Genomic DNA, 23,973 nt, shown 5'->3' with positions numbered 1-23,973 from the left:
CCCACACCATAGAATATCCCAAAGAAGTTCAGGCAACACGATTGCCCAGTGGTTTGCACTGCTACCTTACACTTCCAAAGTCCTAGGTTTCAAACTCAATGCCCAGTAGACTTAGGTGAGGTGGATTAAATACAAAATATTTTTTTAACCAAAACACTGCAAATTACTTTTGTTTTGTGGTTACTCTTCTGGCCAAAATCCATTTGCACATTATCGGTTGGTTTTCCAATAAATCCTTTTGGTAGTAACATATTGTACATGCTGCATATTGCAGTAAACAACATATTAAACACTCATGAAAACATTATAGCTGTTCATTTAAATCTATTGCTCCTATTTGTGGGTGGTGCAGTTGCTAGCCCTTTGCCACTCCGCTTGTGTTCATGCCCGTAGTAAACTTGCCAGCCAAGCAACCTTCTAAAATGCATAAAGGCAAACGACATTTAACTGGTAGGATATAACCACTTTTTCTGTAATGAGAAAAAGGTTTGTAAGAACACAGGGAGCTTTATTTTACAGTCAATAATCTGAGATGTTTTTGGCACTGTCAGAAGGACAAGGTGAACGTCTGAGCAATGTGATGGCTGCCGACCAAAGAAACAATTTGAAACATTTGCAGTGTCAGACAGAACTAAGTGCCCCTTTTTTATTTTGTTAATTTTAAATCTTCTCTTTAAGGGTGTATTAGAACTGAAGTCAAATTTAAGATGTTCCACTGTCATCTTCTGTGAGCTCACTGTCTGATTGTTTCTGCAATGTCCCTTGTGTCTGGGTTTGCTTTTCCATCATTTTTGGATTACATGCCATACTTGTTCATGCCAAATAGTTTATGCTAAACTGTAAGCTTTTCAGTTCATATCAGGAGCAAACAGAAATGACAGACATTCAAGCTTTTAAGATCCAAATGCTCAGTTTAATTTAAGAAATAAAATGCCATTTAACATTTTATATATTTTTTTTTTTTTTGAGGATTTGTACTTAGTATATATATGTACAAATGATAGCAATACACTTACTTCCATACATCATGAATAGGCAACCAGTCTCGTAACAGTCTTCAGGGACTGCAAAACCTTCTGGTTTTTATTCAAACCAAGTTCTCAGTTACTTAAATTGGCTGACTAATTTGACAAATTGGGTAATCTTCATACTTCTGGATTTTTAATCTGTACATATATGGTGTACTGTTTATAATATGTATTGCATTGGGTTTTAAATCAAAGAATAAGGAGAATATTTTGAATGCTACTGATTAAAATACAGTCATGTTCATTACTAGTTTCCTAAAAAATAAATATAAAACAGTTACATTTAATGATATTCTGAAAAGTACCATGATAAACAATTCCATAGACAGAGTTCTGTCAGTTACAATGCACAGTTTTTTTGTCTATATTCAAATCTCACATTTTCTTATGCTTCATTTTACCTTGGAGACAAAAAAAGCACTTCAAATAAAATAGTAAATAATTTATAAAGAGGAAAGTTTCTGGCAGTACTGCAGACTCAATACCTAAGTTACTGTGCACAATGAATGGTTAAAATGCGTATTTAACACAATGTAATGCAACATAAAAACAGGATAATTATTCACCTTCTGCAAGTCTTGTTAAATTGGTGTTCACAGTTCTCACTGAGTGCGTTTTTGTCTTCTTAGTGAATTTTCTGCAGGGGCACATTCATTTACAGTGTTTTCTATTCTTACTTTGCTTTCTTTTCTTTTCCCAGAAGCCCAAAGCTGGCAAGTAAGATCCTAATGTATTTTTGAAGCGGCTCTGCTATTCCATGACATACCAATGGTGTCACTGCTCCTCTGGAGTAGAAATGTAAGATTAGAAAATGATATCTTGAAACAATTTAACACACGTTTGTGATCTGCTTTGAACACCTTCTTCATCTTGGGGTTAATTAGCAGTGCTCCCCAGCTTCTATTTATCAGGTATAGCAGACAATCAAAAGGAGATGTCAGCCAGTTTGGGTGTTTTCTAGCACCCCATTTAATCAGCAATGAATCTATCCCCTTATGGGAAATTAAAGTAAACAAAAACATGGGACCAAGTCTCCATTCTAGACTTCTTCACAGAATTTCTTGCTTCTCAAAAGCAATGTCCTAGCCGAGAGCAGGGTAGGCAAAGATAATAGACTTTCAATAACATCTCTTCTGATATAGGTCCTGAGGCAGAAAAGGCTGGGCCAGCATCGCATGAGCTGGAAGTGGCATCATTGTTTGTCTTGAAAATCATCCTACAGTCTCAGGGAAACAAAATGGGTTTAGTTAAGAACAGTGCACTAGTCTCATCCTTTCCCATACATTCCATTTCATATCCAGGTAGCTGCTTTTGCAACTTGCACATGTGACATAGGGTTAACAAAACACTTGATTAATCACAGTGTTCATTGTACAGTACATCTACTTGCATGGAATCAGTAGACTGTTCTGTACCCTGTTTAGGACAAATAAGTATAAAGACCACATTGTCACCATATCTAAATGAAAGCTGTACTGTAGTGGCACTACCTACCCCATTCAAACTGCTTGGCTCTAGTTTTAAATGAACATGAACTATCACATTTTGTTTTGACTAGCTGTCTGACTGGACAGTTATATTTTATTCTGTAACATTATAAATACTTTTGCTCAGAAGACATATTACAACATTAGGACAATTGTGAAAAGAGCATTCAGCTCGTCTCTCCTATTACCCTAGACTGTCGAGATTTGTCCTGCTCTCCCACTACACTACTTGGTAATTTATTCTATGTGTCTATAGTTCTTTGTGTGAAGAAATATTTTTTAACATTTGTTCAAAATCTGTAATTAACAAGTTTCCATCGCGTTCCTGTGTTCTTATTAAAGAATGTATTTTAAAATAACAGCTGGGATCCACTGTACTAATTTCTTTCATAATTTTACACACCTTGATCACGTCACCTCTTTATCACTGCTTACATAAACTGAAAAGGTTCAACCCTTTCAATCTTTCCTTATTACTTATAGCCAGCAGTCCTGGAATAAGCCTAGTCGCTCTCTTCTGGACTTTCTCTAACGCTCCTATGTCTTTTTTATAATATGGAGACTAAAACTGTACATAATGCTCCAGGTGAGGCCTCACTTAAGCATAGCCTCCCTTTCCATTAGTCACTGAATAAGTGTAATAGTTATAGAATTTTCATGTCTCTGGTGAGTCTTGCATGGGGGGTCATGAGGTGGCTGGAAAGGGGTGTGTGGTGCTCTCAATATGTTTGCAAAAGGATGAAGGTCCAAGTATAGAGTTCTAGTACTTCCTGTTTTTCTATATGGTTGTAAGACATGGACACTCTCCAGTGACCTGAGATGAAGACTGGACTCCTTTGGTACGGTGTCTCTTTGGAGAATCCTTGGGTACAGCTGGTTTGACTTTGTGTCGAATTTAATTTAAATGTTATTTAATTTAAAATAACAGGCTACAGATAGATGGTAATTTCCAGAGGGTGGGACAGGACCACGTGTCTGCCTTTAGGATTGCCAACCAGGATCCTGAGCTGTTTTGTTATGGTGTGGCTGTACCAGTGCATGCTCAGGGACCGGAGGGAATGAAGCAACCAGGAAGTGGCTTGGCCCGCTGGTTAGGGCTTTTGGGCCGTATTCACGGCGGTGTTTTCTCGTCTTTCCTGTTAAAACAAAGAGAGAGTGGTTAGTACACTGCCGTCATACCCTGACTTGCAATTTCGCACTGCTCGTCGGGTCCTTAAGCTGCTCCCTAAACGCTCGTGCGTGACAGGTTCAGTTATCCTAATTAATTTTCAAACCACCTTTATCCAATGTTGGTTATACCACATAGTTGAGGCTACTTCAGCAATAGACACATGTATTAATTTGAATGCATAATAACAGTATGTCCAAGGACCAAATGGGTTTTGACCTGAAACTAAAATAAAATCCTATTGTGCAAAAAATAATATGCTCTCAAAGTCATCCTTTCCCACTAGATAGATAGATAGATAGATAGATAGATAGATAGATAGATAGATAGATAGATAGATAGATAGATAGATAGATAGATACTTTATTAATCCCAAGGGGAAATTCACATACTCCAGCGGCAGCATACTGATACAAAAAACAATATTAAATTAAAGAGTAATAAAAATGCAGGTAAAAAAAGACAATAACTTTGAATATTGAATTGAAGAGTCGCATAGTTTGGGGGAGGAACGATCTTCTCAGTCTGTCAGTGGAGCAGGACAGTGACAACAGTCTGTCGCTGAAGCTACTCTTCTGTCTGGAGATGACACTGTTTAGTGGATGTAGTGGATTCTCCATAATTGATAGGAGCCTGCTGACCGCCCGTCGCTCTGCCACAGATGTCAAACTGTCCAGTGTTTCACTATGCTGAAACACCCCAAGAGAGGCACCTGGTATGAACACTGTTAGGATAAATTGGCATGTCTCCCAATTTTAGCAGAAACTAGGATGCCCTTCTAAGGTTTTTTGAAAATTAGACTTTTTTTCTACTGACTTTTCTTTCAGTTTTGATCTAGACCCACTCACTTTGACATTACACTGTTAAACAGGGGATTTCATGAAGAGCATTATGCAGTGCTGCTGTTCTTTTCTTTACTTATTGATGATAAGCCTTCAGCTGATACTTTGAGGTATTTAATTTCCTAGCTTTCCATCTTGCATTTTACTTCAAAGTTCTTTTTTGTGCATATTTAATACTAAATATATGAGAGACAAGACCTTAACTAGCCCCATAGAACCCTGGTAATATATCCATCCATCCATCCATTTTCCAACCCGCTGAATCCGAACACAGGGTCACGGGGGTCTGCTGGAGCCAATCCCAGCCAACACAGGGCACAAGGCAGGAACCAATCCCAGGCAGGGTGCCAACCCACCGCAGGACACACACACAAACACCCACACACCAAGCACACACTAGGGCCAATTTAGAATCACCAATCCACTTAACCTGCATGTCTTTGGACTGTGGGAGGAAACCGGAGCGCCCGGAGAAAACCCACGCAGACACGGGGAGAACATGCAAACTCCACACAGGGAGGACCCGGGAAGCGAACCCAGGTCCCCAGATCTCCCAACTGCAAGGCAGCAGCGCTACCCACTGCGCCACCGTGCCGCCCTCCTGGTAATATATAAACATATTAAATGATCTTTGTGTTGTAATCTCTGGTCAAAATGCAACCTGAAAATAAAAGCATTTATTCTGATATCAGTCGTAAGTGATGAGCAATAAATTGTGGTGTTATGGAGCTTATGAGAGTGGTCTGTGGGCCATATGTGTTCTCTGCAGGCATATGATATTATTTTCATGTGATCAGGGGAAAAGGGCTGTTGCTTTATTACTGCTGCCATCCAGCTCTTTGACGTTTGCGTAAAGCAATTTGAGGAGCATCTTCAATGTTGAATAGTTGAATATGTCATGACCGCTACATAGGAAACAAGCATTTAAAACAAAGGGAAAGCCTTAAGTGACAGGTGGTAAGAATTTGCAAAAATGTATTGTAACCAAATGCAGCATAAGGAGCCGTGTCTTTGATGTGTTTGACAGCAGTAAAACTGCAAACTACACTTAGCTATAACTCTCAAAGCATGGTCTAGTGCTCATTAAAGTGAAATATTACATTTTAATTTTCATAAGGATTATGTTTAACATTTCTTGGACTCCAGCAAATATTATCAAAGTATTTAAAATATTTGAAAAGTATGTGTCAGATTCTGCATATGTCTAACAGTATTTTAATCTTATTTTAGTTTTTTTTTTCCTGTGGCTTAATTGTTTTGTTATTAATTTATTTCCATTATTGTTTGGTATTTTTGGCATCATGCTAATGACATCACAAATATTTTTGTTGTAACACTGGTTGTCAGGCACATAGCTACTTTTGAATATATGTGTTTGATGCCAGATGTCTTTATGTTATATGGGAAGGGTGCAATTATTGTTATTCTAACAAACTTGAAATAAGTAATAACTTCTTGGAAAATTTAAATTGTAATAAAAACTTTAGAAATTTTAGAAACTCCACCTCTGCTTAAACTTGATTTGATGTCTGTTCTGAATCTTTAAAATTGTGAAAGGAACATTTGAAAAAGTTGTGACGGACCAGGAGATAAGAGCAAAAAACAAGGTCCAAATAGGCAATCTAATGGCCAAAATATTATACCAAAAATAAGAATTGTTACCAAAGCTAAAAGTCGTAACTACAAGAAGAATTTAAAGAAGTTAAATTTTTTTTATTTTTTTTATTATTCTATTTTTACTCTGTAGCACTTTGGGATTGCTAAAATATAAAGTGCAATATAAATAAAATTTATTATTATTATTATTATTATTATTATTATAAGTTACTATCACACAAAGGTTTGATACCGATATCCAGAAACTTGAATATTAAAGCAGGGAGTGATGACATTATATATCATGTGATCTAGCTATCCACCCCCCAAAAAAAAAATTATACAACCAGAAATGCATATTGCAAATGTAAATAACATTTTTGAAAGCATGGAAAAAATACACAAAATGGCACTGCTGGCATCCAAATCATGAAACTAAATAACAGTGTGGAAACAACATAAAATACTGGCAAAAACATAATGAATTTAAACATTATTTAAATGTACAAATTTCATGTTTTTCTCTTCTATTTTTGAAACACAGTTGATAATTCATTATTATCTTTGCCATTCTCCACTACGCTTTTATTGGCATCTGTTTTATCGTGGAAGTGTTGATGAAAGGCTTTTCAACCTCCAAAAGTTCTTTTTTATGCTGGACAAGTCTTGGAAATGCCTAAATTATTGGCCTTGTTTTACATGTACACCCCGCAATACTTACTTCTGTAATCCACATAAAACCTCTGAAATATGTCAGCAAAGTCCAGAAGCATGGATCCTTCAATTTATGCCAGGTTACAGAACACAGATTAGTCCCAGATTGCTAAATCTCAAAGGAGGTTGAACAAATAGGCCTAGCAGCGACTGGCTACCCTCAAAAGGCTTGCAAGAATATTCCAACACAGGCTAGAAGAGCCTGCTCCTCCTGGTTTACCTGTATCCTTCAGCTCCCAGATTGTTACCTCGAGAAGAGTTTAACTTGAATGGGCACGTATAAGCTATATTAAAACTTATCACTTAGGGCAGGGGTGCCCAACTCCAGTCATAGAGGGCTGCATTAGCTGCAGGTTTTCATTCTAACCTTTTTCTTAATTAGTGACCTGTTTTTACTGCTAATTAACTTCTTCTGAATTAATTTTAATTGACTTGCTCTTGAAGACTCAGACCCCTTAATTAGCAGCCAAACAATTATGCGACACAAAATGAGCCAAAACAGGACCAGCAAACTGTGACCATCATACAATATCTGAAAATAAAGAAAGGTGAAGGTCTCAGGAATGCTGATCTGCTCTTAGAAAAGAGAAAATCCACAGTTTCAGAAATGTCTGCTATTGCGCAATGAGAGTAGCAACAAGCCATGGAATTAAAGAACGGGTTTAATTAACGACAAGACTCAGCGCCTCATTAAGCAACTGCTTAGAGTGAAATTGGTTGGAGTTTGAGGCCCTGGCTTAGTTGGTCTTCTGTTGGCTCACTCACTTCACATTTCTCTTCTGTTTGAGTGCCATTTAAGGAAAGAAATGAAGCAATTCAGAGGAACGATAAAGAAATTCGGGGAAACATTTCTTAAAAACCAAGTCAAATAAAATTAATTCAAAAGAAGTTAATTAGCAGCAAAAACAGATTACTAATTAAAAAAAGGTTAGAATGAAAACCTTTAGCCACTGCGGCCCTCCAGGACTGGAGTAGGTGACCCCTGACTTAGGGTACAATTGCTAAGGTCAATCAAGGCAATTTCAGTGACAAAATACCCAAACTTTCTTACATTTGTTACACTTTACATTCATTTGCAGAGAAATCAGGCATATCGAACAACACATGTTAAAGCAGAAGAAAACATACACATTAATAAAACCAAAAGAGATGTCCATGTAAATTGAAAGTCCCTTCTTCTTAATCCAACTAAGGGCTCTTTGAAATTGCAAGCCATTATGCAGCCTTTTTCCTCCTAAAACTTGTTCCCATTGGAGCATATATTTATTTAATAGGTGGTGTTTTGTTGTATCTTTACAACTGTCTCTCTAACAGAAAAACAATGATGCCTTAGAAGTCATATTACATGCCAGTGTGAGTCTCATTAAATATTCAAGTATAAATTTCATATCACTACCCTAAAACATCAATAGAATGCTGCTGTAAGTGAGACCTCTTTAAAGCTTAAACATGTTGAAATGTCAATTTTAAAACATTAAGAGGAACCTTCCTGAAATGCTACCTTCATTCCATATTCAATGTCAGGGTCAGGGTGCCCCCAAAAAATGCTAGCTCAAGCATTGATTTAAAATGATCTGTGATTTGCTGGCACTGTGAGTGATTTATTTATCTATTCTTTAGTTAATGGAGTGTCTTTATTTTCAAATACCCCTGGACGTTCTGCAATACCAGAATAAGGCCCGGATTTAGAAGGTTAGACCCCTCATTCTAGACCACTTTTCCCCAAACAGCTGTTTAACATTCAGCAAAAAACATCAAATGTGAAAGTCTATCAAATAGCAAACTAACATGAACAAGGCCATATAAAAAACTACAACTCAGTAAGACACTGAGAAGCAAGATTGAGTAGATATGACCGGACTAGGGTGGGTTACTTCATGGAAAGACACTTCTCACGAATGGGACTTGTCCAGGACGGTGGCACTTCTGTTAATAAAAAAACAGCAGGAAGACTGGAAAGTCAGGAAAGGTGGTTGAAAGAAGAAGAAGGAAGAAAAAGAAAAGACAGCAGAAAAAAATGTGTCATAAAAATTGTCAAAAGGTCCTCATTTGCATCAGATCTGTGATTGGCCATCTCAGGCATTGATTCAAAGTGATCTGTGATTGGCCATGTCAGGCATTGATTCAAAGAGATCTGTGATTGGCTGGTGCTGGTTCTGACTTAATCTGTGATTGGCTGAAGATGGCAGGAATTTAAAGTGATCTGTGATTGGCTGGCGCTGGCATTGATTCAAAGTGATCTGTGATTGGCTGGTGCTGGTTGTGACTTAATCTGTGATTTGCTGGAGATGGCAGGGATTTAAAGTGATCTGTGATTGGCTGGCGCGGGCATTGATTCAAAATGATCTGGCAGTGCTTCCGGGTGCCCATGCACCACTTCCATCACACCAGGAAGTGCTGCAGGAAGTTCATCAGGGCGCACCTGGAGCACATCCGGGTGCAACATAAAAGGGGCCACCACACTCCATTCAGTGAGCTGGAGTTGGGTGGAAGAGGACAGAGCCTGCGAGAGAGGAGAGGAGTTGGCAGAAGAAAAGAGAGCAAAGAAGGACTAAGCCATGTGAGTTTATTGTGGATGTGTTGTGCTGTATAAAAGAAGAAAATAAGAATAAAAGTATGTTTTTTGGACATCTGGCTGTCTCAGTGTCTGTCTGTGTCCAGGCTTCTTTTACAATGTACTTAAAATATCTTATGCTTGTTTGCAGTTAGAACTCTTTTTCACTAACAATCCATTATTTTTGCTTATTATGAAATACATTGCCTTCACAAAATGTTGTGGAATTCCACATTTGCATATCCATTTGAAATACTTGAATGGCCTCATGCTCAACTTCCGCTTTATGCTTCCCTTGAAACTTATTGTGAGTCAAAAAATAAAAGTTATAAATAATTTAGTCTAGTCAAGGCTTGATGGTTGGATTCCAGCAGGAGACACTGCAATCAGCTGCAGGGGATTGCTGTCAGCTGAAGTCAGACAGCTGCTTACATTAAAGAGGCCTGAAGAGTCAAGATGCAAGCGAACTCTATCACCAGTAGCAGCAGCTCATCAAATACCACAAAATAATGGTGATAGTGACAAACATTCAAAGCACAAAAGAAATAACTGATACTGAAGTAACGTTGCATTTTCTACTGATTATAAAAGATGGACAAATCATAGTATCTTAGATGTTTACCTTTTACCTTAAGGTGTTTTTCTTTTGTGGAGGTTTTTGGAGCAAAAATCCATCAGAAAAAAAAGGATTTTGACGGGAAACTGCACAACTCATACAAGAGCGGCAGCTGTGTTCCTAAGGCAGGATTGAACTTCCTACATTTTATTACCATATGTATCAGTTTTAATTTTTGCATTATCTTTACGACAGTTTAGTTTTTTTTTTACAGTTGAAATCAGGAAGGAGCCTAATATTTTTCACAGCCTGTACATCAATGCTTTCTTACAAGACAGCACTACACATAATAATGAAGTGATCGTTTGCTTCCTACTTTTTTGGAGTGGTCATGGTGACCAGATGTCAGAAATCAGATTCAAAAAGCAGGTTATATTTTTTATAGCTCATTCAATACAAATGCAGTGGAGATGAAAAAAAGAAATGCTTCAGAGATATCTTTAAGATGAACTTTAAAAAATACAATATTAATATCAAGAATGTTGAAATGTAGAAAGTGTCCATGTAAAGAATCTACAAGTTACCAACTGATGGAAGAGATGATTTGAGAGATCCAAGACCAAAATCAATAACCTCAAATACATTATGTATTCAACTTCTGCTAAGGTCAAATTATAAGAACTCTATGCATTAAATGAATTCTTTAATGAATAACTCCAATGAGGAGTTGCTCTTTGAAGACCGATGTGCTGACATCATCCTTACGAGCTGAATTTGAAGAAGTGTGGAGTATACTCTGCTACTGCTGCGTTAAAATTAATTCAAATAAAAATTTTACTGTGGAGAGCTTCAATGCAAGGAAGTAATAAAAGGAGCACAAAGTTAGGACAACAGACAGAGAAATGTAAAGTCAATAATTTCAAAGAAAGACATACAACAGGCAGTCAAGGGGAAGAGTATAATAACAGCTTAAGTGGCCAGAAAGTGTTAAATAACTGCAGTAGTTTTTTAATCTATTAATTTTAATAATTTAAGTGAAATCATTTAAATTTAATAAATAGAGTGGAGCAGTTTAGTAACTCAAAGCCAAGTGCAATGGAAATCCTGTTGGATGTTTTAGACTTTTTGGAGGATGGCTTGGATGAGTCAGTCTACCTTGAAGCTACCATCTGCAGCTGGTGTAAAAACAAATATGCATACGTAATATGTTACATATTACATATGTTTAAGTGAAAAAGTAAAATAAGTAACACATTAAAATAGCTTGCCTTAATTGTAGAAGTATCAAAAATAAAACAAATGAGCTGGAGTTGTATGTAGCTGAGCATAATTATTATATTATAGCAATATAACAGAAACCTGGCTAAATAACAAAGATGGGAATGAATATAACATAGATAGGTGCATATTTTTTAGGTGTGAAGCTTGAAAGTACAGCTTATTTGAAGGATTTAGGAGTCATGGTAGACTCATCACTATCAACCTGCAGACAGTATTAAAAAGCCATTAAGAAGGCTAACAGAATGTTAGGTGATATAACACGACGTGTGGAGTACAAGTCTTAGGAGGTGCTGCTCAATCTTTATAACAAACTGGTTAGGCCTCATCTGGAGTACTATGTGCAGTTTTGGTCTCCCGGCCACAAAACCAACATAGAAGTGCTACAAAAAGTCCAAAGACGAGCAGAGTCCAGGGCTACAGGGGATGGGTTAGGAGTAAAGATTAAAACAACTGAGCCTTTTCAGTTTAAGCAAAAGGAAATTAAGAGGTGACATGATTGAAGCGTTCAAAATTATGACGAGAATTAGCACAGTTGATCGAGACTGTTCATTTAAAATGAGTTTATCAAGAACATGCAGACACAGATGGAAACTTGTTAAGGGTAAATTTTGTACAAGTATTAGTAAGTTTTTATTCACACAGAAAAACACAGACTCACGGAATAAGCTACCAAGTAGTCTGTTAGATAGTAGAGCTTCAGGGACCTTCAAAACTGACTTGATGTTATTTTGGAGGATGTAAGTGGATATGACTGTCAAGATTTGTTGGGCTAAATGGCCTGTTCTCATCTAAAATTTTCTAAAGAAGATAAATGATTTTTTTTTTCACATTCTGATGTAGTTAAAATTTGCCCTTGTGAATTTTCTGATATTTAGAATGTAATTGGAATACCCAGCATTAAGTTGTTATTATGGTTTGAAATTTAATTGATGTACTTATTGTTCATATATTTTCTTAGTATTTCATAATGTAATTATATCTTTGCCATTGTTTATAACTGTTTCTTAGGTGTTATGTATATTTCCAGGGGCATGATGCTTCTTAAGCCAATTTCATGTACAATAAACACCCTCTAGTGGAACTTCTAAGTGTTGAAATTCTATTTAAATAATTTATCAAGTTAATATTGCAGCTGAGTAATTTCTATGTGATTAATTCTCTTTGGTAGACCGCACACCATTAGGTAACAAATCCCCATTCATGTATTCATCAATGAAGATTGTTGGAAAAGATTTCCTAGATTCTCTTAGCTAAGTTGTGTCATGACTTTTAAAATGATAAAATCCTTTGCCACCATCTAGACCCAATATTCCAATCTACACAATGGAGTGAACAATCATAATTTTAACATTGCATAATACATACCTCTGTATTTCCTCAACTACAGCATGGATCTCAAATCTGACATTTAGTTGTCTTTTAAAAGACATGGAGTACAATTATTCTTCCCTGTATGCGTTTTATCGAAGACATTTATCATCACATGTTCCTACGGTTTCGAACAAAAGAGCCAGAAAATAGACAGATGACTGAAAGACATGGCAATGACAATAAATATAAAATAAACAAGTTAACTGAAGTCCCTCTCGGGGCATGGCGTAGCGTACACTCTGAACTCACGAACCTTCCTTAGAGGTTACACAACCTCAGCCAAACAGAATAAAAACTGAAAAAGTTAAAAATTCTCAAAGACATGGAGATTAGGTAAACTGGCAATGGGCTCTAGCTGCACCACAATTCTGCCCTAAATGAGTGGATTAAGAAAATCAATGGATAGATTGTAAAATTCCTAACATTGTTCAAATTATTTTAACAAAGCAATAAAATTAAGTGACCAAGCGCATGGTTTTTTGATTTTGTTAAATGCTAAATAGTATATGTCATAAGGTGAGATGGCACTCATTCTGAACAGTTCGCTGAATGAGACATCAACCTGCAATAGCACAAAACTACAAATTTGTTTGGTTCACAAACAGGGAACATTTTGAAACAAATCTTAAACTAAAAGACAGAAATCTTAGCCCAGTAGACCTTTAAGTTTTTCCTTTCAGAATTGTGACATCACATCAGCAGCAGTTCGTTATCACTGACGGCAGTTAAAGTTGAAAATTCTGAAGAAGAATGAGATCTGTAACTTAATACACAAGAATAAAAATGTATTGCAATATTGTAATATTATCAAAAAATGAACTAATTAGAAAAAGTAATAGACTATGTGCACAGACTGGAAGTTTTTGTGGAAAAGAGAATGGTGGCAAAATTGGATGCCATTGTGAAAAAGCCTTTCCATCACCTCCAGGATGCACTCTCTTTGAACACTTTTAGCCACAGGCTCATTCCACCACGATGTGCTAAAAAGTGTGTCTAGGGATCTTTTCTGCCCACTGCTATTAGGAAATTCAATTCCTCCCCCCAATGTACCAGTTAAGGTAATTTTGAAAATTTCAACACAATATACATTCATTTATTTTTCGATTGATTGATTGTTTGGCTGTATTATTTGTCCTGTGAGTCTGTATCCTGTTTTATTTTTTTGTTTCTGCCGCTGTATGCATCTGAATTTCGCCATGGGATTAATAAAGTTTATCTAATCTAATTTAATCTAACCCACAATTAAACCTTTAAGTAAACCTGGAAGAACTCTGTCCATGATGCTGTTCCATTTCCCACAGTGTTTTTCCAACTGCATTTCTGATTTTGAAGCAGCAGTCAAAAAATATCTGATTCTACTGAATCAGGAGATACTTTGTTTCAATCTCCAGTTCAAACTCTTTTATTTTACACAGCATACTTTCAAGCGAACCAGAAGTAACAATAAACATCCTATTTGCATGATGTAGAAATCTTTCAGTGGTTAGAAACAATTTTTTCCAGCGAAAAGGAGCATTGACAATAACTGCATTTGTGCTCTTCTGCATTTGCAATAAATGTGAGGTTTGCTTACCCAATCATAGCTCTGGGAAGAGAATGCCTATTATCTTATAAGTAGAAGAGGGCTTGAAAATGATGCGCTACTTCACATGCTAAAGAAAGGAAACAACTTCATATATGTGTCTCTAAAGAAGATATCATGCACTGCTGCGGGCATACAGTGATGTGGCCGCTTCAATTTCATTTGAACAGTGTGCATATCAGATGAAAATAATTTCACTGTATGTTGTGTAATTATTCTCAGGTAGCCTACTATGTAAACATAGTTCCTATTTAGTTTATTTCAATCAAATCTACCGTCTTTTGGCTTGTACCTATAAATATTTGTTAATAATGTTTACCCAAGTTAATGCACTTCCAGTGTCCTTGTTGTGCCAGAAGAGCAGTGAGCATTGAGAAGGAGGACTCCCCACCTCTAGGCATCACTCTTGAGGTGTAAGATTTGGGGGATTGATTGCCAGTTGCCTAGGATGTTCGTTTCTTACCAGATCAGTATATGGTTTGATCAGCACAATCACAGGTGAATGTACTGTACATCCTTTTTTTATTTACCTGCTATCCAATCGTGAGCAAGATAAAGAGGCTCTGTGTCAGATACTAGGATTGATATAATTGTGCTAGCTATTATATACATCCATCCATCCATCCATTATCCAACCCGCTGAATCCGAATACAGGGTCACGGGGGTCTGCTGGAGCCAATCCCCGCCAACACAGGGCACAAGGCAGGAACCAATCCCGGGCAGGGTGCCAACCCACCACAGGCTGTTATATACATGTTTATATATTATGTTTTATGCATGTATGGATTTATTTTTATGTTGAGCCAGTTTCAGGAACATGCAAGCCAACAGTAGTGGGTGCAGGCAAGAGCGGCGTTTGGGGGTGGCAAGTGGCCCGCGCCTAAGGGGGCCCCACTTTTGAGGTCCGCGTGTCCCGTTCCAGCGGATTTGGCAAGTTATATTCTCCAGTATAAATCAACCATGTCTCAAGACAGGCTATGCGTTCTGACAATCCTATCTATAGAGAAAGACATTGCATCCAGATTAGACTTCCAATCGGAAGGCAAGAAAAGTGGATTTTCGTCCCCGAACCTGGAAACCGGTAAGAGATTTCATGATGATACCTCTAAGTTAATTTCACACTTCCTGTCGAAACACTGAAACTCACATTTTATTTGTAGGCCATAAACATGTCTGAATATTAATGCACAAAAACATGTATCGCTAATGATATTACATCAACGTGAGTTATGACTATGACATCCTGCATATCGAGACTCAGAGTATACTTGCAATTTGGGTGCTTTTCTAGAAGTGGCCCTGCTAATTTCCGCATGACACCGTATCGCATTTTGCATTGTCGTTGTGTTGTCATGAATTAGGAATTGCACTTTTTTAATAGATTATATCATTATATTTTGATAAAGTGTGTTATCTTGCAAAAATGTAACTGAATGCATAATGAGAAACTCTGGTGTATGTTAACATTATTTTTATTAAACTTGCAGAAGTTTATACAGTCCACACATACCAGTAACAGAGTTTGACATAACTGGCCCCGCGTGGAGTTGGTCAGCCCTAAGGCCACCTCTGGGTGCAGGGCAAGAATCACTAAATGGAAAATATCAATTAAACTGTTTAATACACCCATATGTACAGTGTGTGTTTATTTATTTGCGTGTAAGTATTATGGGTGTTTAGTGGTACCTGTTCAATTACAGCATTTTGGCAGCACTGTTTTTAATATTTTAAACAAGTTTTTCAATCTATCTATTTGGCAACTGTAAAAGTGAAACCTTTTTAATCCACATAGATCTGGCAGAAGCTAGGCAATAATGATATTTTATTTTCCTTGACTAGAACCAAACACAATCTGGATTTTAATTGTCTAGTTTTGTTCTCCCTACTCTTTAGCCAGCAATACATTAATCAAAAATGATATTTTTATTTGATATCCACAGGATGTAAGTTCATCTGTGAAATTAACTTAAACTGGATTCAGTCAGGAACAGACTTTTGAATGATATAACCCCTTTACATTTATGAGGCACAATTGAAAATTATTAATGTGCAGTCAAGAGCAATCAAAAATTCATCAGGTCAATATAAGAAAACAAGGAAAAAGCTAAGAAATTATTTTAGTAGATAAAATATACACACATTTTGCACATGTGGTTAGTTGTCAACAGTACTGCATACTGGTTCAACATGTTATAGTAAAACTGTTGCTGCCAAACACTACAGATACACTGCAGATTTGGAAACTGTAAAGGACTCCCTGTTCTAAAGTTATGAATTTTTTTTTCTTTTATATATATCAGTACATCTGGTCCAGCACACACATTTAATTCATCTTAGTTTTTCACAAAAACACTCTTATTTATGATTTAAAGTTTTTTTTTCAACAAAAGTAATTAACAATAGTCAACAAATCAGAACTAAATAAGGCCATTAAGCAGTAAGTAAATAAGCAAAAACAAGAAAAAAATATTTTTTATTTTTAAAAAAATTGTATGTGTTTGCAAACAATAGATCTTTTTTTTTTTTTTTTTGCAATTAAGTAAATAAGTCACTCACAACAAGGAGAATCAAGGTTCAAGTACTGGGCCCTAATTGCATGGGGTGTCCATGTTCTCCCCATGTCCGTATGGGGTTCCTATGGGTGTTCCAGTTTTTTCCTACCGTCCAAAGAATTGAGCTTCTGATACTAAATTAGCCCCTGATGTGAGTGTTCACATTGTGGTGGGCTGGCACCCAGTCCCTGCCTTGTGCTTGATGCTTGCTGGGATAAACTCCAGTTTCTCTGCAACTTGATTTTAATAGGCAGGTGTGGAGAATTGATGGATGTATGGTGGTATTGAATTCTGATTTAAAAAATCGGACTTTACTCCTAATCCATTAACAACTGTGTTTGGTGTTCTTCCAGATGGGCTTAAAGTGGAGAAGGACAAACAAACTGTAATTGCCTCTACTACACTATTGGCACGGAGACTTATCTTGCTCAACTGGAAGAATCCTAACTCTCCCCTTTTAAGTCAGTGGGTAACTGATGTTATATATTATTTGAAATTGGAAAAAATAAAATTCTCACTTAGAGGATCTGTGCAGAAATTTGTCCAAACTTGGCAGGATCTACTCAATAACATTTTAGAATAAGCGTTTAAATCACTGAGGAAGCAGATTCTCTCCCTTTTCTCTTTTTTTTCCTTTTACTTCTCCATTTATCTATATTCACTTATTAATCTATCTATTTGCTCATTTTTACTAGGTTTAAGTTTTATTCTGTTGCCCATGCTGTCTTTCTCAGGGGTGGGGGTTGATTTGTCTTCTATCCTATTCTTGTAAAATTGATCTATTTGTATAGAATGTTGTATGATTTCAATAAAATCAATAAAAAAATTATAAAAAAAAAATTGGACTTTGAATCATAATCATACAGTTACCAATAAATGTTAACATGTACCATGTCATAGCAAGCAACTTGTACAACAGTTCTATATAGGAGATATAGATGTCAGAAGGGGACTTTGTTTTTTCGATTTCCTGGATAATCCAGTTACTGATTGTGTCAGGGTTGTCTGCAGGATGTTGGTATTTGCCATATTGCAAAGGAGTCACTTTGGCTGGTTGAGATTACAAACAATACCAAGTTGTGATAACAGACCTGCTCCTTCCTTGGAGGATGTGTGTATTTACCTGACTTGGAGATTATATGTCTGACGCTATTGGTTTCTAATCAGCATATCTGTACTTATTCATGGTTGGTAACAATACATTTCGTTAACTTGGGTTTTCATTAATTGTTAAACCCAGGAAATTTAGATGTGCCATTGATTAAACTGATTGTCCAGGACTGACAACAGCAGGGACTGAAGGAGATTTAAACTCCTGGGCAGCAGAAGGCAGAGGAAAACAGTCCACTGAGAACGCTGCCAAGACACTCAGATAGAGCACAGGGGCTCATAGGCAGACGAGGGTACCTGGCTGGCACGACGTGAGGCACAAGGATGGCAACACTTCCAGGGAGGAAGAGACAGCTCCACAAGGAGACGCCGGATGTGGGTTCAGCAAGAGAGGGAATCCGCATGAAAGGACCAAGCAAAGCTGACAGACGAGAAATGAGGCATGCCTAGGTCACAGCAACACAAGCAGCCCAGAGTGGAAAAAAAAGGAACGACGAAGAGATGCTGACAGGGATTCAACAATTTGACACAACTTCTGTTGGGAAACGAGTGTCCGGTGAACAGAGTGCATCCATGGACAGTTGAATGATTAAGTGTTGGGGTAACACAGTGCGCAAACTGGACTCTGCAACCACTAAAGGTTGTATTCTCCAATTCTTGCTTTTAATGGACTTTAGAGTGTGGACTGTGTGTTTTCCTTTTTAAAAAAAGGAAATTCGTTCCTGATATGTGTAGATTTTGTTAGGTTCGTTTATCTTTTTAATGTACATTTTATTGTCTTGTGTAATAGAACTTACTGTTGTTTTTTTTCTGAAATTACTGTTGTGTCTTTCATTGTGTGTTTACTCACCGCCCAATTTAAAGAAACCTGTGTGCTATTATTGGTAAATTTCAGGAGTTCCCAGTTGAATATTTTAATGGTGTCTAAGTTAGATTACCTGTAAGTGTGACCAGACACCTGTTACATATAGATATAATAAAAATACATATTGTGACCTGTAGAGGGCATCATAGAACCCTGAACCTCAGACACGAGACCCAGGTGCAGATTAAAGGTTTATTTCCATCAAATACCTTACATCAGGCTTCGTTCCTCACAGTAGTAAAACACAAGGCAATCCTTTATTTTCTTTCTCACTCCCTCTCTTTGTTTTTCTTTGTTTCGTTTCCTCTACTCCTCCCAGGTGAGCTTTAGCTGTACTTCTGTCCTGACCTAAGCCTGACTTGCCTAGGTAAGGCAGAGTGGCTCCTTTTATGCAAGACCCAGCAGTACTCCCATTGCCAGGAGCTTACCTGTAGGAAGCGGAAGTGGAAGCTCCACAAAGTAGGGATCACAGATCACCCCCTGGCAGGCCCCACAGAACCCAACAAGGCTGCCACACTGGACTACAATTCCCAGCACACACTGCAGGTGTCCGTATGTATACTGTATCCCAGGAATGCTGCCATCTAGAATTTCAAGGGAGTAAGCAATCGGAGTCAGTTGTCTCCCCTTGCATCTCTAATATATTGGCCTCTGGGCCAGTCGAGGTTCTTCGGTACTCCTCAGCCAGGATATTTTTGTCTACATTGGCATCTTCTACCAAGCTGCTGTCTGAGGCCAGGAGCTTACTGTCTTCCTTCTTTCCCAGTCACTACTCTGGCCCGAATAGGTAAGGGACCCATCCATGCCGTCCATGACAATATGTACTTACTGTAACAAGCTGAAAAATATCACAGGCTAAAGTGTAACATCTTGCTTTTTAATTTAATGCAGAAAATCAAAAAATTCAAGTAGAGTAAACAAATATAAAATGGAGAGTCATAGTTTAACAATGGACATGCCACTGTGATTCAGAATGTAAGTCACTGCACACTCCTAAAATGCCTTTATTAAATGCTGTGCAAAAAGTGTATCATTTTACACCTAAGTCTGTGGCTTATTTGTTCCATTCCGTGCAAGTTTAGCACCATCTGCTGGTATTAATTGCCATATGTGCTACCTGATAATGAGAAATAAAAAGTTATACTGTGTTTTGGGCCACTTTCCCTGTGCAATAATTTCCTTTAGTATTTTTATTTGACATTATTATTTGTTAACAGTTAAATATGTCAAAACAGGAAAATGTAGGTTTTTAGTTTTGCATAAGGCAAACTGTTAAGAGTTATATAAAAATACATAAAACCTTTTTACAATTATGTGTAAATCAATAAATTTACGGGAATTAAATGATTAGCCATTTCTTATGAAAACAAAAAAATCCACATCATTTAATACATTAAGTCCTATACCATTTGCAGAGTTGAGTATGAAAAATATATGAAAAATTATTTTTAATCATTGCATAAAATTGTGACAAAAATCTTATTTTGTCAAAATGTAAGCAAACGCTTGGGGTTTCTCCATAGTCATGTACATGTGTAACCCAGCGCTGTATCAACAGGATAGACAATAAGGATTTGGAGCCAGGCTAAGCACCATAGTGCTTCAAAATCCATTGCAGTTGGGCAACAGGTGGAGCAGCGCCATATATGACAGGAAGAACTAGGAGAAGAAGTACCAAGTAATGATATGGCAAGACAAGCAAGATAGAAAGAGAAAGCAAGGAGAAGGAACACATTTAGGCGGCCAAAGACAAATGGAAGAGAAATATGGAGCAGACTAGACCAGAATTTGTATGCAGTCTTAGGAAATTTGCTGCAAGGTGGAATAGAGGTTAAAAAAACATATTTAGCAAAATTATCTACAAATAGTGAAAGATTTGAGGAAGCAAAGAAGAACATCCCCAGGGAGATTGGATAAAAGAGAAGAAGGACATTCTGCAGTTGTTAAAGGGATGGCTGGTCACTTAGGAAGGCATGGAGGAAAAAGAATCTGAGACGGCTGGTCTGAAGAGGGGAGAATAGAACCAAAAATAAAACAACAGGAAGGAGAAAGAGATGATGATGTTTATCTAAACCTTTTTAAGTATGCCAGGGTCCTATTGGAAGAAAAGAAGAGTGGGAGGCATTACATCACTAAGGAAGAACTTGTGGAATTATTGAAGTACCAGGTTGGTGAGCCCCTAAAGCACAGCTCCTCACTCTGTGGGACTAAGGTAAAGAGTGGACTTATAATATTCAGAAGTCAATTACCAAACACACTTAATACAGTTAAGAGTAATGGGGTAGGAGCTAAGCAGGAACCAGCATCAAGTGCAGTAACAATGCACATATTCATACAGTCTCATACTTTGCTGATTTGGTCATTAATTTACCTATCATGTATCACTGGTGATGTGGAAGGAAAACAAGACAATCGAAAAACAATAGAATTCAAACCCAAGACTCTTTGAGGCAGCAGCGTTAACCTCAGTGCCACTGTACAGCACTTTAACTGTATTAGCATCCTGAATTTTTTGTTTTGTTGCGATGAAATTTTTATTAAACTATCATGCTGCCGAAATATAAGTACAAAAATTGATCTAATGCGAAGACAATCATTTTCGGGAATAATCAAAACAAAAAATATATGAAACATCCTCCTAATGGCAGCCCAACTAAAACCCCACCTCATTCCACCCAAAACAGCCCCGTAAGGGGAAAAACAAAGAGTTTTAGGATTGCTCAAGTCAGCCAGAAACCAGGAAGCCATACATGTACATTCTCCATTAGAAAAAATTAAAATAGTCAAATAGCAAGAGCAATGTTAATGCCCCATGATCTGACCATGGACCACCTTCAGCATTGACTTGTACCTATCAATATTGCTCTCAGGTGACCTGTTGATCCTTGCTGCAGAAAAATCAAGTAAAATCAAATTCTAAAAGAAGATTTCCATAAAGTAAAAAAAACAGAGTAAGGGGATTTCCAATGAGAGGGCAATAAAGATTTGCAGTGATTGTACCAAAACAAAATAACTTCTTCTGGATAACAGTAAAAGGAAGAGAAGTGAGATCGTATAAGTGGAATGTTTGTGGTGCTTAAGTTATATTAGTAAAAAGAAGGAGGACAGAAAATTAGACACATCAAACTAAAAACCCCAGCAAGTGGGTATTTCCAGAACGTGTGTAAAAATGTGCCTGGAGCATTCATCATGCATAGATGCCATTTAGGATCCACAGCCAGGCCCATGGCATAATACTTCCAAGGAGTGACATATAAATGGTTTGAATATTTGAACTGGATGTGTTCTTAGAAGAAAAAGTGATTTTTTTAAAATAGATTTCTATGAGATAGGAAGAACACAAGAAAGATCGTGCTGCCAGATTGAGAATATTGATAGGGGCCTGTAGAATGCTTTACACAGAGATGAATACAGCACTTGCACTGGCTTCAAAGTAGGGGAAAGAGAGCAACAAAGTTTATAAAAAGGATGAGAAGGAAGTGGAGAAGATAGTGGTACACCACTCACTTTAAAAACAGATCTAAGTTATAAGTAAAAGAAAAAAGAAAAAGTGATACCCTAATAACTGGACCTCAATGACTGGAAAGTCCAGGGTCCAGAGTCATCATAAACATCCATGGGAGTAACAATACCCATACATCTAAGAATTGGGATTTCCACCAAATTGTTAAATTTGGGTATGTCAGAGTACCAAACTGGACAAGAACCAAAAAACCAAGATCCAAGCCCCCAAAATGTATAAAATAATAGGACCAAGTTTCAATCCTGACTTTAGTTTAAGGGCAGTGAAAGGAAGAACAGTGAGGGATATAGGTGATACTATATGAGACCCAAAGAAAAGTCACACAGAGGGATTAACTGGAGGGTCTACCCAGATCCAAATCAGATGAAGTCTAAATGCCTAATGATATAATTCCAAATCTGGTAAAGATATTCCACCTTCATACCTGCTGTCACACACGTGCAAATAGGAGGTAACTGAAGGGCTTAAAGAATAATGGTAACACATCTGCCCAGGGGGTGCACTACCTCTCTTTCTAAGTCCCCAGCAAATCTCCTGGAAATCCCACCAGGAACCATTGCCTCAACTCGGGACACGTCACTTCCAGCCCTGGCCCTGAGAACGACACCATTTCCGGCCCCGATGATGACATCACTTCCGGCCCTGAGGATGACATCATTTTCCCCAGACCTCCTATAAAGCCTCACTTCCTTCCTCTGGAATTCAGTTCTGATTTGGACTCAGTCTTGTAAACTACTCCGGTCTTACAATTCTTTACTTTTGCAGCCAGGAACATATTATATGGGTGGCTGCCCCAAACCCTTCCCATGTCTGAAGACTCGTTTTGTTACACTGCTAAAGATTAAAGATTAAAGAAAACTGAAATGTTTAATAGAGGGCTTTTTATTATTCAAACATCAGTCCAGTATCTAGTGGGTAAAGAGCATTCTGAAATATGTATACTGTTAATTTTCATTATTTATGGGGGTTACATTCCTGAAAACTATGTGGAAATGGAAACTGCAAATACTGAGGATGAGAGAAGTGGAGTTAGGTTCTGCCGTTTCCTATTCAGTATACTCTTTTGCTAACAGTATAAACACATCATTTTGTGTGCCATTATGGTAAAGAACAGTTCCCCTAATACAGTATGTATTTTAAAACATATTTTAAATTAGTCTTTAACAAAAACTCACACATAAAAGAAGTCTAACATAAAACATTTTAATATATGTTTTACACCCTGTGTTGGCTGGGATTGGCTCCAGCAGACCCCCGTGACCCTGTAGTTAGGATATAGCGGGCTGGATAATGGATGGATGGATGGATATATGCTTTAACAACAAAATGTAATACAAAAATGAAGTTTATGAATCTGAATCTTACCTTGAAAGATGGGTGATGGTGCTAAGGGGCGTTGTAATATTCTGAAACTCTCAAACTTGGCTGCCCCTTAAAGAATCAAGGGAAAGTATCTGGCCATTCTGTAGGGTGGGTGTTGCAGATAGAAAGGCCAGCTTGACATTGTTAATAATCAGCTGCTTCTTTCTCCATGTTGACTTACCTTTGACTCAATGAAGGTTGTGGTGATGGTAATCTCTTCTTTTTAATTGATTTGCACAACTGCGTCAGCGTTGTTTGCTGGGATCTCCATACTGTACATGGCAGCAAGCAAACGATGGGTGTCATTAAATGGGTTATACTTTTATTGAAGCAGATAAGGTAAATGTATGGGAGCATAATCTACCGATAGCAAGGATTTCC

This window comes from Erpetoichthys calabaricus, chromosome 6 (genome assembly GCF_900747795.2).
Source record: "Erpetoichthys calabaricus chromosome 6, fErpCal1.3, whole genome shotgun sequence".
Taxonomy (NCBI): domain Eukaryota; kingdom Metazoa; phylum Chordata; class Cladistia; order Polypteriformes; family Polypteridae; genus Erpetoichthys; species Erpetoichthys calabaricus.
This window is presented reverse-complemented; position numbering follows the sequence as displayed.